The sequence below is a fragment of the Capsicum annuum genome, chromosome 10 (genome assembly GCF_002878395.1).
Source record: "Capsicum annuum cultivar UCD-10X-F1 chromosome 10, UCD10Xv1.1, whole genome shotgun sequence".
Taxonomy (NCBI): Eukaryota; Viridiplantae; Streptophyta; class Magnoliopsida; order Solanales; family Solanaceae; genus Capsicum; species Capsicum annuum.
The window spans coordinates 169,624,730-169,638,739 of record NC_061120.1 but is presented as its reverse complement, the minus strand read 5'-3'; positions in this window follow the sequence as shown (position 1 = coordinate 169,638,739).

Here is a 14,010-nt window from a genome sequence, read left to right as displayed (position 1 = left end):
GAACTACGTAGCTAGCGTAGGTTGAGATATCGTTTGCTAGATAAGGGTTGACACATCTCGCCTGAGCTTTCCTGCTAGTGAGGGTTAACAAAATGTCTTCCTGCCAGTTAGGGTTGACTTACAGCCATTGTTAGTACCCGTGGCATGGTACTAGCACCCTTCCAACTAGGGTCACAAGTTGGACCCCAATCAGCTCAGCGTTGGGGCATATCGGTTAGATGATACCTCCCACAGTCTTAGTTCAGTATTCAGTATACCTCAATTCAGGTTTGCATTGACCATAGCATACAGTTTATTAGTTATTCAGTTATCAGATTTCAGTACTTTAGTTTACAAACTAATTCAGAATCATATTATATGATTGGTCATGCATTCTTAGATTTTACAGTATTCACACATTCATATCAGTTATCTCATGTTATTCAGTCAGCATTATTCATGTACATGAGCCCATGCATATCATCCTAACCCTATCTAGCATACCAGTACATTCAAAGTACTGACCGCATACTCTCTTCTTGCGCTATGATGTCTCATATCATAGGTTTGGATACTCAGTTCCCTGATCGCGCATAGACGTACTAGATTTTCAATTATAGCAGTGGTGAGTCCTCATACTTCAAGGACATGGTTCATTTATCTCAGTTTACCTTATCAGTTCAGTATTTTCTATTTAGTCGGAGTTAGTTGGGGGTTTATCCCATCAACTCCACAGTTAGTTAGTTTAGAGGCTTTCAGACTAGTATAGATCGTTAGTCAATTTTCAGTCGATATTATCAATCATTTTATCAGTATTGTCAGTATTGAGTTACAGACATTATCAGAACTATGTTTTAAAACCTTATAGCATTTTTCAGTTAAATTCCGCACATGTTCTTTATTATTTTATTTAGTGCTCACGGCAGTTACCAGCTCATGGGTTAGCTTGTGGTCCTTCGGGACTGTAAGCACCATGTAGCGTCCACGGTGTACTCTCGGAGCGCTACATATAAAGAAACATCTGACCAGCAAATCAATAAGGAGAAGAGTGTCATATATATGTGTCATAGTGCACCTGGGGGAGATATAGTACTGAAAGAAGTGGCTACTGAAATTTTAAGGAAGGATTTTCCTTTCATCTATTTATGCTATCCTATTTTCTACATGAGGAAGCATAAAAGTTTTTATCAGATGATTCATAGGATTAATTCAAAATTGTGAGCATGGAAAGAAAAATTATTGTTTTATGGAGGAAGAGCAATACTGATTAAGCATGTACTCCAAAGTATTTCAATTCATTGCTTATCAATTATGAGCCTTCCTCGGAATGTTCTAAATCAAATTCATCAAATGATGGCATAATTCTTCTGAAGTGATTGCATTGAAAAAAAAAAAAGAAAAACATTGGACAAAATGGAGAAACTTATGTTTATCAGAGAAGGAAGGAGGGTTGGGATTCAAATTATTTCAAGATGTCTCTATGGCATTATTTTTAAGCTATGGTGAAATTTTAGAACTGAAGAATCAATTTGAAGTGCTTACATGAATAATAATTATTGTAAAAAGAGCATTGCAATCTGATGATGTGGAAGAAAAGAGGAGGAGGCTCTCAGGTTTGCAAAAAAATGTTGCAAGCTAGAGAATTGGTAGAACATCAGATATGGTGGAATACCAAAAGAGAAAATTCAAAAGTATGGCATGATACTGGATTGGATTGGGGAATATGTACTCTTACACAGGAGATGGGGAAGAATGAAATGATGTTTATGATACCATAAATAATTTGACTATAAATGGTGAGTGGGATGTAGAAATCCTAGGTCAGTTATTCAACAATGAGGTGGTAACTTATATTTTGAATACTGTGAAACCTCCCGATCCAGATGCAGAGAAAGATAAAACTTATTGAATGCTAAGCACAGATGAAAATTTCACTGTGAAAACTGTCTGGCAATACATAAGATACAAAGGCAGTCCTAATACAGTCCTAATAAGATCTCTAAATGAACGTGGGTTAAAGAATTATCATTCAAAATAGTTTTCTTTATCTTGAGATTATGGAAATTCAATGTACCAGTTGATGACAGAGTTAGAAGATGGGATGTTGAAGGACCTTCTAGATGTTGGTGTTGTGTAAACCCTGATCAAGAGACACGATCCCATGTGTTCTTAGGATCAACCATTGCTAACAGGACTTGGTCCTACTTTTGTTCTTTTGCAGGTCTACAAATAGAAAAACTCTCTCTAAGGAAGGTGATCATGTTATGGTAATGGTAGGGCTCTGGCGTAAAGAAAGATATCAAGCCATACTATAAGGTCATTCCTAGTATTATAGTATGGAAATTGTGGAAGCTCAGAAACTTAGTAAGTATGAAGGAAATAAACTGACAGTGTAAAGGGCTATTCATAATGTGGTTAGAAATCTGCACATGCTTAGATTAAGAAGACCTGTTAAGAAATTTTTAGGAAATTGACCAAAAATACTTAAGAAGTTAGAAGTTTGTAGGGGTTGCGGATAACTTGTGAAATAGATCTATTATATGTATAATGGATCTATTTTTCTTCTTGCGTGGATATTTCTTAACTTCTCTATATATTTTTATTTTAAGTTTGTTTATGTTAGTTTTAACGATATTCATATCTTGGAGGGTGATAAATATCCAATTAGATTATCTTTCGTAAGTTTTTGTAATAATATTATTTCATCCATATTTTGTCTCCAATATTTTAAATATTCGTAGTCTATCATTTTATCCTGCAGTAATTTCAGAGTTACAAATTTCTGTATAATAATCTATCCTAATTGTACTGTAATGTATATCTAATTCTATATTTTCAATGTTATTTATTATCTTGTGTTGTTCTTCTCGTAGCGAGTTTTTTAAATTATATAAACTATCACATGTACTTTTTCCTAAATTTTTTTAAGGTTTCTTCTATCCATATTAATTTTTCTTTTAGATTCTCCATTATTTTTCTAATCCGGTTTCTATAATTAATTTCTTCATTTAGATTATCTTGATTTTCTCTAGTTTTTCTAATATATTCTAACATCTCTTAATCTAAATAATATTCATCTGGGTAATTATCCAGTATAACTGTGTTATCCAATTTATAGTTTCAATTTCATAGTCTAATACTTTTTCTAATATTATTCTCTTAATATCTATAATTTCTATATCTCTAAGTATATATAAGATTAAAACTTTAGGATTATTTATCATTTAAAATTGACTAAATATTTTATTATAATATTTTGTAGTTGTTTGTTTTAATCTTATTAACTCTTTTATATTTTTACTAAGAAATTGTATATATTTTATATCTATTTTCCAAAATTCTAAATATACATAGTTTATCATAGTTAATGTGTATATAGGTATTTATAAGAGTAATTAGGTAAGTGTGGTATGTAATTTATTCTAGCTATATAATCTTTACCAAATATTTTTTCTAATATGATTTTCCTTATATCTATTATTCCTATATCCTTAATCACATACAAAATAAGTATTTTAAATTTATCTACCATTACATCAGATAAATAATTATTCATTTTCATAAAATTGCTCTTTTCAAAATATTCCTTTCAATCATGTACATAACAAAATATGGTCATCTTAGATTACTATATACTAGATTATTCTTAAATAACATGTTCTTCAGTCACTATTAGCATGGTAATCTGGATATTTTTCCCTTAAACAGCGCCTCTACTCTGGTTACTCCCCTCCATGGCTTCTTGCCTTATTGGTTTCACCTTTAGGATGGCATAGTTCTTAGGGATTTTTCTCCTTTTCCACTTTGCTAATAAACTTCTTAACATATTGTTCTTCGAATAATTCTACTATAAAGTAACTAACATGAATTTATTTTATCATACCATGATTGTTGAGAATTATGAATTTACCTATTCATAATCATAAAGAAATATACCTGTTCGGGTAGGTTTGATATTTCTAAGGTTTGTTCCTCCATAGCTTTTTCCATTGAAATGTACCTGTTTTTTTAATAATTAAGCAAAATATTTGTTGTGGACAAGAGAGAGTTTTTTGCTTCAACACATGAAGGGTTGCTTTGCAATTCCTTCGGTTCATCTTATTTATAGACTGAAACTTTGCAAGAGTATTCACGTTTCTAAAATCTTTACAAGAGTATTCACATTTCTAAAATTATCCAGCTAGTCTACTTTACAAAAAGTCTCCTAATAAGACAAAAATTATTAATGCCTAGACTAATAATAGTCAAAAGCCTATACAAAAGGTTTTAATATTTTACGTAAAGCAAATTGTGAAAGTTTACATGTCGCTTTCACAATTTAATAACTTGTCTTCTATTATTACTCCGTTGATATCTTCTCGTTGTCGTATCTGCTGCTTTTTCATATCTCCATTATTGCTTCTTATCTTGTATCTTTCAGCTAGCGTTCTTATCTACTTGGTTGATTTTTCTTCTATTCTAGCTGAACTTCTGGGATATCATTATCTCCTCCATTACATTTTGAACATTTATGATCTGGATATTTATGTCCAATTGTCTTGCAATATCTGGTTAATAATTCTTCTGAAATAAATTTTTCTCTGATAGCTCTGGCGATAGGTTCCGTCTCTGGTTTGAGTAACGTCAGAATCCATTGCCTAATATTCTCCATATTTGTTTCTCGTAATTCCTTTGAATTTGAATATATTAGTACATGATTTCTTGAATAATAACTCCATATGGGATTTTGGTTGCGGTATGTGTTTGCTAGCTCTTGCAAAATTGTAGATAGCCCGATAATCCTCTTATTCGCATAAAATTTTGGTATCTCAATTCTAGGTATTTCTGGTTGTGGAATAATATCTTGTGGTATAATCATATCTCGTATCATTCCTATCTTTACAACTTGTATGGATTTTTTAACTTCATCATATAATATCTCTGCTGGTGCCGTGTAAATTTTTATAAAAAATAGGGTACCTTTGGTTATTCTTTTAAAAATGCTAAATGCTTCATATATTTCCGGTATAGTGGATATCTCATTTCCGTCAGAGGTATATACAGTACTGAGTAGTCCATATTCATAGCAAGTTTTAACTAGACTTGGTTTGGTTTTAGGTAAAGCAATTAGCTTATTATATCCGGTCAATCTTTGGGTTATATAGTTTGTATCTGGTTCTTGGATGTTTATAGCTCTGGGGTTAGTATTTAAAAAGGTTTGTACATTGTAGATATTTTCTATATATGTCCGAGCTGTATAGTTGTAAGTCTTTTTGTCTTGGTTTAAACTATCTCGGTATGTGGTAATCTGTGGGGGTATAAACATGGGATCTTTTGATGTATTTGGTATATATGATTTATCAAATAGCTTTTTTAGTTTCATATTTGTGTTTTTCCTAACTCCTTTGCTTGTACCTGCAGAAGTAGATTGATAAATGTTATGGGTTTTATGGAGTGTCTCATCGTCTCCTTCTAGCTCTGGAACTTTAATGTCATCCGATCGACATAGCTGTGCACACTGCTGAGTTAGCTGATTTGTAGCTATAGACTTCAGTTTAACTTCATTAGTCTTTAGCTTTTCTATTTCATTACCCATACTGTCCACTTTCATTGAAAGCGTAGTTAGGGTGTTGAATATTTTTTCTAGAGTATCCTCTTCTATTATATCAGACTGTGTAGCTTTGTCTTGATATGTAATCTGCAATAACATTTTTGTTAGTACTAATTACTTCAATTATAAATGTGAAATTTAATATATTCAAGACTAGTCTCCGAATCTCTTTTGTTGTAACTGAATTTTGTATTTTCTTTGTTAACCACCAGCGTACCTGTGTATTATCCGTTCGTACAATAAACTTGTTATATACAATATATGGCTCAAATGCTAACAAACATTTATATAATGAACATAATTCTTTCCTATTTATTTTTCATTTTATTTCTGTTTCATTGAACGTATCTGAGTAGTATCTACAATGGTGTTCTAATTTTTCTGCTTCATATCTGTATTTAAGTACTCCTCCATAACTACATTCACTAGCATCTGCTTCTACTCTATATATAAATTTTCTATTTTCATCTGGAAATTGTAGTTTTGGTAATTCTTTACAAAGTAATTTTATTTTCTGAACTTGTTTTTTATCTTCTTCATTATAGTTGTATTCTACATCCTTTTTTTAATTTTTTCTGTAGTGGTTTTAAAGTTTCTGGTAATTTTGGAATATATTCCCTTACTTGGTTTACTAATCCTAAAAATGATTGTAATTTCTTTTTTGTATCTAATTCTTCTTTCGAATTTATTATTTTTTGTACTATATGTTGTTGCATTTTTACTCCACTCTTATCTATTTATATTCCTAAAAATTCGATCTGATTTTTCATAATTTCAGTTTTCTTTTCACTTAGACTTATTCCCGATTTTTCTATTATATTTGTAAATTGTCCTAATAATTTTAAATGTTCTTCTTTAGTTTTTGTATATAATTATATATCATCTATGTATACTATACAATTAGATAATTGTTTAAAATAACTATCCATAAAATGTTGATATCTACCTGGTGCATTTTTATATTCAAATGGTAATACGTTCCATTCATATAATCCTTGTGGTACCGTAAATGCGGTTAATTCTTTAGATTCTTCTTCTAACTTTAAATGGTAAAATCCTGATTTACAATCGAATTTACTAAAATAATTATATCCATGTATTTGTCTTATTTTTAATATCTTATTTGGTATTGGATAATTATATGTCATAGACTTTGCATTTAAATTTCTATATTCAATAACCATTCTACTTTTTCCTCTTTTTTGTTCACTATGTTTATTTACTATAAATGCTGGACTATTATGTTTACTATTACTTTTTTGTATATATTGTTTTTCTAATAATTCATCTATATGCATTTTAAATTCTTTTAAATCGTCAAAATTATATGTTAATGGTATCTGGGTTATTATGCTATTTTTATCTATTAATTCAATTTTTATAGTAGTTTTATGTTTTTCCCATCCTTTTAATGGATCTTCACTATATAATTATTCAAATTTTTTCTTAATTATTTCTATCTTATTTATAGAAAATATAGTTATTTCTGTTTTATTTATCGAAAACACGACTAATTCTATTGTATCTTCAGTATTTTTTATATTTTCTAACTTTTGTGTAATTTTTTCACTTTCTTTTATCCAATCAGTTTTCCTTCTTATTTTATTATTAACTCTTTTTGCTCTTACTTTCTGTTTACATGGTGTTGTAAACCACCAATCTGTTCTAGTTATTATATGTGGGTATAATTTATCTAAAAACGGCATTCCTAAAAGTATATCTTTTGATGTTACTTCATAATTATAAATTTCTTCTATTGTTAATATCTTATCCCATACTTGTATTTTTACATTCCTAGCTTTATAAGTAATTAAGCTTCCTTTATTATTAAATCCTTTAACTATAATTGGTGTTTTTAATTTATCTCATTTGCTTTCTGGTAAGCAATTATATCTATATAGATTAGCTTCTGCTCCTGTATCTATCATAGGCGTATAATATCTACTGTAATATCCTTCTACTACTATCTTCATTAATACATATATTTTCATTTTATGTTAAGACTCTTTTTAAGAATAATTTCTCTCTGTTATATGTTAAGGTTAATTGTGTATGTTCTATGTTTTACTTGTTCTAGCCATTTTATTCCTAATATTATGTCTGCTTTTTGCATTTCTTCCTTTACTTCAAATTCTATTTTTATTTTTCTAATTCCTATTATTATTTCTTTTTCTGCTATATTTTTACTATTTATTAAACTTCTTGGTAGATCTGGGCATATATCATTATCAGTTTTTATTTCTTCATTTTTTACTAGATATTTTGCTATATAATTTTCTTCTTGTCCTGTATTTAAGAGTATTAAATATTCTTTTTCATTTACTTTTCCTATTATGTAATATTGGTTTAAATTATTTGTTGAATTTGTTTCATAACTTGTTCTTTTTGATGAGCTTGATGATTCTGGTTTTTCATCAGCTATTCTTTTCGTTGTACTTATTCTATCATTTATTATTTCTAAATTTTCTTCTATATCTATGTCTCTATAGCTATAATCATTATAATCTATTGTTTTTACAATTTGTTCGAATGGACTTTCTATTCGTATTTTGTTAATCTTATTTTTTCCTGTTATTTTATGTTTTGTTGTTATTACATATAAATTTTTGCGTCTTGCTGTAAATATTTTACTTCCTGGGGTTAATTCTATTCCTGATATTTTCCAATATAATACTAATGATTTATCTATATTTTTATCTGTTACCGCTACTGAATAATTTGTACTTATTATAAATTTAAATTTTTGGTATATTAAATTTCCTTTTATTGCAGTTATTATGCTTTTTTCTATAGGTTTTATAATTCTATTATCTGTTAAATATAATTCTATTGGTGTATCTATTCCTTCTCTAAAACATGCTTTTATTAATATCTCTGTACCTCCAAGGTGTACATATTTTATTGGGTCTCTACTTTTAATATCGTTTATCTCTTTATTGATTATTCTTTTTGTTACTAGTGGTATACTAGCTTTACCTTTTGCATATCTACAGTCTATTACATGTTCCTTTTGGCTTACTACATAATATTCTTCTTTTTTCCTAGTAAACATATTTTTTATTGTTGGTATTTTAAATATTTTTTCTATACTTAATCTAATTCTTTTCCTTTTATTTCATCAAATATGTTACTGTCAAATATTATTTTTTGGTTTGTTCCTTCATCATTTAAATATTCTTCCTTTGTTATTATTTTTATATCTTCTTCAACCATTTGATTCATTTATTTCACTATCTATTGCATTATCTGTTTTATTTTCTGAAATTTTATATATACTATCCTCACTTTCTAATTCATAATCTATATAATTTATCTGCATATATTCTGTATTTTCTATTTTTATTTCTGATATTTGTTTATTTTTTGAATTTTTAGGTAATTTACAATCTCTAGCTAAATGTCCTAATTTTCCACAATTATAACAAGTACATTCTTTTATAGGTTTCTTTTTTCTATATGGTCTTTTGTATTTATAATTTTTTACATAAAATCTTTTTCTTGGCTTCTTGTATTTATATTTTGATTTTTTATATTTCTAATATTTCTTATGTCTTTTTCTTTTCTTATAATATCTTTCTTCACATCCGAATTGGGGTGCTATTTTATCTTTGCAACATGCTAAATTTCTTATCAATGTTTTTTCCATTTTTAATTCTTCTCTATATTTTTCACATAAGTTTCTATACCATTGTTGTAAAAATTTTATTCTTGCTCCTAGATTATCTACTATTTTTGCTTCTTCCCAACTCTTTATTATTTTTGAACTAAATGGTTCGGGTAATTTATTAAAATATAATTTTCTTATTTCTTTACCTTCTTCTATATTATATGCTCCTTTATAATAATATTCTTTAAATACGCAAATATATTCATCTATATAACACATATTACATATTGCTAAATTACATATTGCTAATTTTAACATTAAAAGTTAATTGGGAATTTCCACCTCCGGATGGGTCAAATACAATACTGATGAGGCATCTAAAGGCAACTTTGGGGAAAGTTTCTATGCTTTTTGTCTAAGAGATGGAAAGGGTAATCTAGTGTATGCCCAAGGTACTAAGTTGGAAGACACTACAAATACAATAGCTGTGAGGCATCAGTTATTTTGGCAGCTTGTAAGCATAAATTCACACAGTATAGCAGAGTCATTATACAAACAGATTCCATGCTAATCAAGAAAATTCTAGAAGGGAAGTGGGCATGTCCATGAAGCATCACAAATATTATAGCAGAAATTAAAAGCAATTTGACCTATTTCATCTTCTCTTCATCTGCAACATATGAGTTCCAAGTCAAAATTTGATTACTATTATTATTTTGGTCCTATTATATGAGGAGAATATTTAGTGTTATTTGAAATTGTGGAGGAAAGGTTGTAGTGGAATTAAGGTAGATGCAAATCCAACATTTATGTTTATGGATTCATATTTACTTCTGTTGGAATTTTAATGGGTTTTTACACATAAATCTATGCTTCACATCGAAAGTATTGAACTCATATGAACCTGATCCGACTTGCCAATTTATTGATGTTAAGTCATTTGTCTTAATAGTTTGGTTTCACTTCCCAAATAAAATCTTTCAAATTAGCAGACTACATTGCAAATCTAGCAATCGATACAAGAGATTGCAGTTTTATTCATATCAACAGCATGAACTCAATAGGGAGAAGCATACTTAACAGTGACAAATTAAAAATGCCATAGTTGAAAGTATCACCTATAAAGGGATAGGCTTGGACCGACCAGGTTGCTGCGTTGGACTTTAATTTAGTTTCCTTTGTGTGTGTGTTTTGTTTTGTGTTTATTTGGGCTACTTGGCCATGATTTGTGTTTTGACTTATTTAAATTAATGAAACCCCAAAATTTGTTTTTTAAAAAAAAGTCAAAGATATAAACCTAACTTCTCATCCCATCGACGCAAGGAAGTCCCCTAACAAGTACAAACTCTTCAATATTTACTGGTGTAAAATCACCCAAGAGTTTCATCAAAGATTGAAGTTAAAAATGATTCTCTCTGTTTCAAAAAGAATGACGTAATTCGATTTAGCGCAGAGTTTAAGAAAATTAAAAAAAAAATGAATCTTATGGTCCTAATTAAAGTTATGTCAAATGTATCAAAATATCATTTAATTTTGTGGTTTTAAATATGTCATATGAAAAGTTGAATTAAAAGCATTGGCAAAAAAGAAAAGGATCATTTTTTTTAAACAAACTAAAAAGAAAAGTAAGTTATTTTTTTTTAAACGGAGGAAGTAGTCTTTTTTTATTAATGGTGGGATAAAATTAGACGAACATTTTAATTTAAAACAAAGTCACTCAATTTCAAATAGTATAAGGAAAATTTCTTAATTTAAATGTTGGAGAATGCAAAATTTGAGCTCAATGTTCACCCATTTCCTTGTTTTTCTCTTTTTGACGTGCCAAGGAATTTTGTAAGAGTTTACTTGAATTATAGGTTTCATTAGGTTATATAGATAAGCAGTATTCTCAATGAAAAAATATATAAAATTACATCAAATACGACAATTATATATTCAGTGTAATTTTATAAGCGGGATTTAGATAGGTAGAATATACACAGTCCTTATTCCTCTTTTGCAAAATAAAGAAATTATTTTCAATATACTCTCGAGTAAAAAAAGAAAATATTTAAAGCAGAATAAAAAGAAATATAATAACAGAATATCAAGATAAACAGTAAGATGCAAGGTTACATTATATAGCTAATGGATTTGTTAACATCAAAATTTGGTTGACTTGAACTACGAACAACGTGGGCGTCTTAATTGATTGATTATTTTGTCTTAACGATAACTTTTATAACATATAACCAACAAATAATTGGTAAGGTCTAATAAATTGTGAGTTTTAATTTTCAGATGTTAAGTGATCTTAGGAACAAACCATAGGACATTTGCATCTATTGTTAGATATAAGCTTTTCTTTGTCAGCTTGTAAACATGCAAACCACTCTTTAGCAAAGCTTGATTAATTTGTCTATGTTTGTCATAGCAGTAAACTACTTTGGGTTCTTGAACTGGGATTTAGTACACAAATTTCTTTTCATGATATAACAATAATACATTCAGTGTAATTTTATAAGTGGAGTTTAGAGAGGATACTGTTGTAAGCAGATCTTATTCCCATTTTGAAAGGTAGAGAGAATGCTTAATTTCTAATAGACTATCGGCTTAATTAGTAAAAATATTATAAAGCAATTCGTAAAACAAAAATGTGAAGAAGCCAAGATAAAATGTTGAAGAACACATGACAAAGCATACTTCTAAAAAAAAAACAAATTGTCACTAAAACAAAATAATACTCCTATGATAATTAAAGTGCAAGAAACATTAAATGGTAACAAAAATGAAATAAAAGCTATGACTACTGGATGGAAGAATGAGTGAGACTACTCTCAACTGCATAAAAAAATGAAATAAAAGCTACGACTACTGGATGGAAGAATGAGTGAGACTACTCTCAACTGCATAACTAGGCATTTACCTTATTTTGTATCCTCAAAGAATCTCCTATTTAAGGTCATGTCCTTGGTAAGTTGAAGTTGTGTCATATGTCTGGTTTAATCACTTCTTCCGAATATTTTCTTCGACCTACCTCTATCTCTTTTATATTCATCCATAGACAACCTTTCACACCTCTATAGTTGATCATTCATATATCTCCTCTTCAGATGTCCGAACCACCTCAACCTTGGTTCCCCCTTTTTGTCCTCCGTTGAGATCATTATTACCATAGGATATCTTCATTTCTAATTTCATCTTCATTAGTACGCCCACACATTCATCTCAACATCCTTATTTCTATCATTTTTTATTTTTTGGACATAATAGTTCTTGACTGACCAACATTCCGCTCCATACAACATAATCGGTCTTACCACCGCTATGTACAAGATTGCCACTAAATTTTGGTGATACCTTCTTATCTCACAAGACTTCAGATGCAAGTCTTAATTTCATCCATAATTCTATAACCTCATTTAACAACGAAATTCTATTTTAATAACATCACTCATTCTATGTCAAGTTTGTTACTGACTCATTATTTCTAGAAAAAATTATTTGAGTAGAAAACATCAAATCATAAATTCCGTGCGCAACTAATGTTTAAAATAATTACTATTTGCATAGCTAAGGTTTAGATGAAATAGCTAAATATTTATATTTTTCTTTTGTATTTGTGTAGTTATATATTTCAAGGCTCATATAGATATCTCTTATTTCAGGGGGACTCTTTAATTTCGGAGCTCATATACATTTATTTCAAGGCTCATATACAAATATCGAAAGTGAATTTATATTTGTATATACGATCTCTAATTTGAATATTTAGCTATTAAATTGTAACTACCTCCTGTAATTAGGCAAACTTTATTTATGACGTCTCATCTATTGCTCAAAATTTTAGCTATTTAATTTCTAAAGTTTTGCCTTTTTCGAATATTATGATATGATGTTTCAAAATTTAGAATAATAACACAATTGTGCTAAATGAAGAAAATAAAGGAAACAAACAAATAATAAAAAGTACAAGCAATTATATGGTATCATACTATGTAAATATTGAGAAAGTAGAAAAAATGAATGATAAATAATTCAAAAATTAAAAAGATATTAAAATTACAGAAATACAAACAAATTTAAAAGGAAAGAAATAAAAATAAAAAAATAAATTAAAATAAGATAAAGAGTATGAAATTTAAAAATAAAGTTACATGATATAATTACACTCAATTCTCAACCTTCTTGATTATGTTTGAGATGTCAATTTGGAATCTCGATGAATCCAAGTTATCTTGGGATAGAATCTCACATTTGAAAACTTAAGAGATTTATTATGTTTTTAAGACAATAATAAGAAAATGATCCACGCTCTACTTTCTGTTGTTAAATTTGGCATTCTTGCATAGTAACCTTGATTGAAGAGTGTAAATTCTTGAATAACCAAATAAACATATTAAATCATATAACGACACTAAAATTCAATCATCATGTGTTCTTCCGAATAGGTCTTAGCAGTTAGTGTTAGGCATTCGGTCAGTTTGGTTCGATTTGATTCAATAATTTAAATTTAATTTATTTTTTTTTTACATCGGAATCAATCTACTAATTCGACTTTTTAGGTTTAAAGTGATTTGTGTATCTACCCCAATGATATTGTTATTTCGTACCATTATGAAAGAAAATTCGGGCAAGATATGCACCTCTTCAAAAATACGAAATTTCGTATTATTTCTCAGTGCTTGATTTGGTAAAAATATCAATTAAGATTAAACTGAAATAAATTAAATTTGACTCAATTTGATTCGATTTATTTTGATTTGGATATCATCATATTCGATTATGTGATAATTGGACTTTTAAAAGTCAAGATCTCATAAACTGAAACTACACATCCGCTCAAACATACACT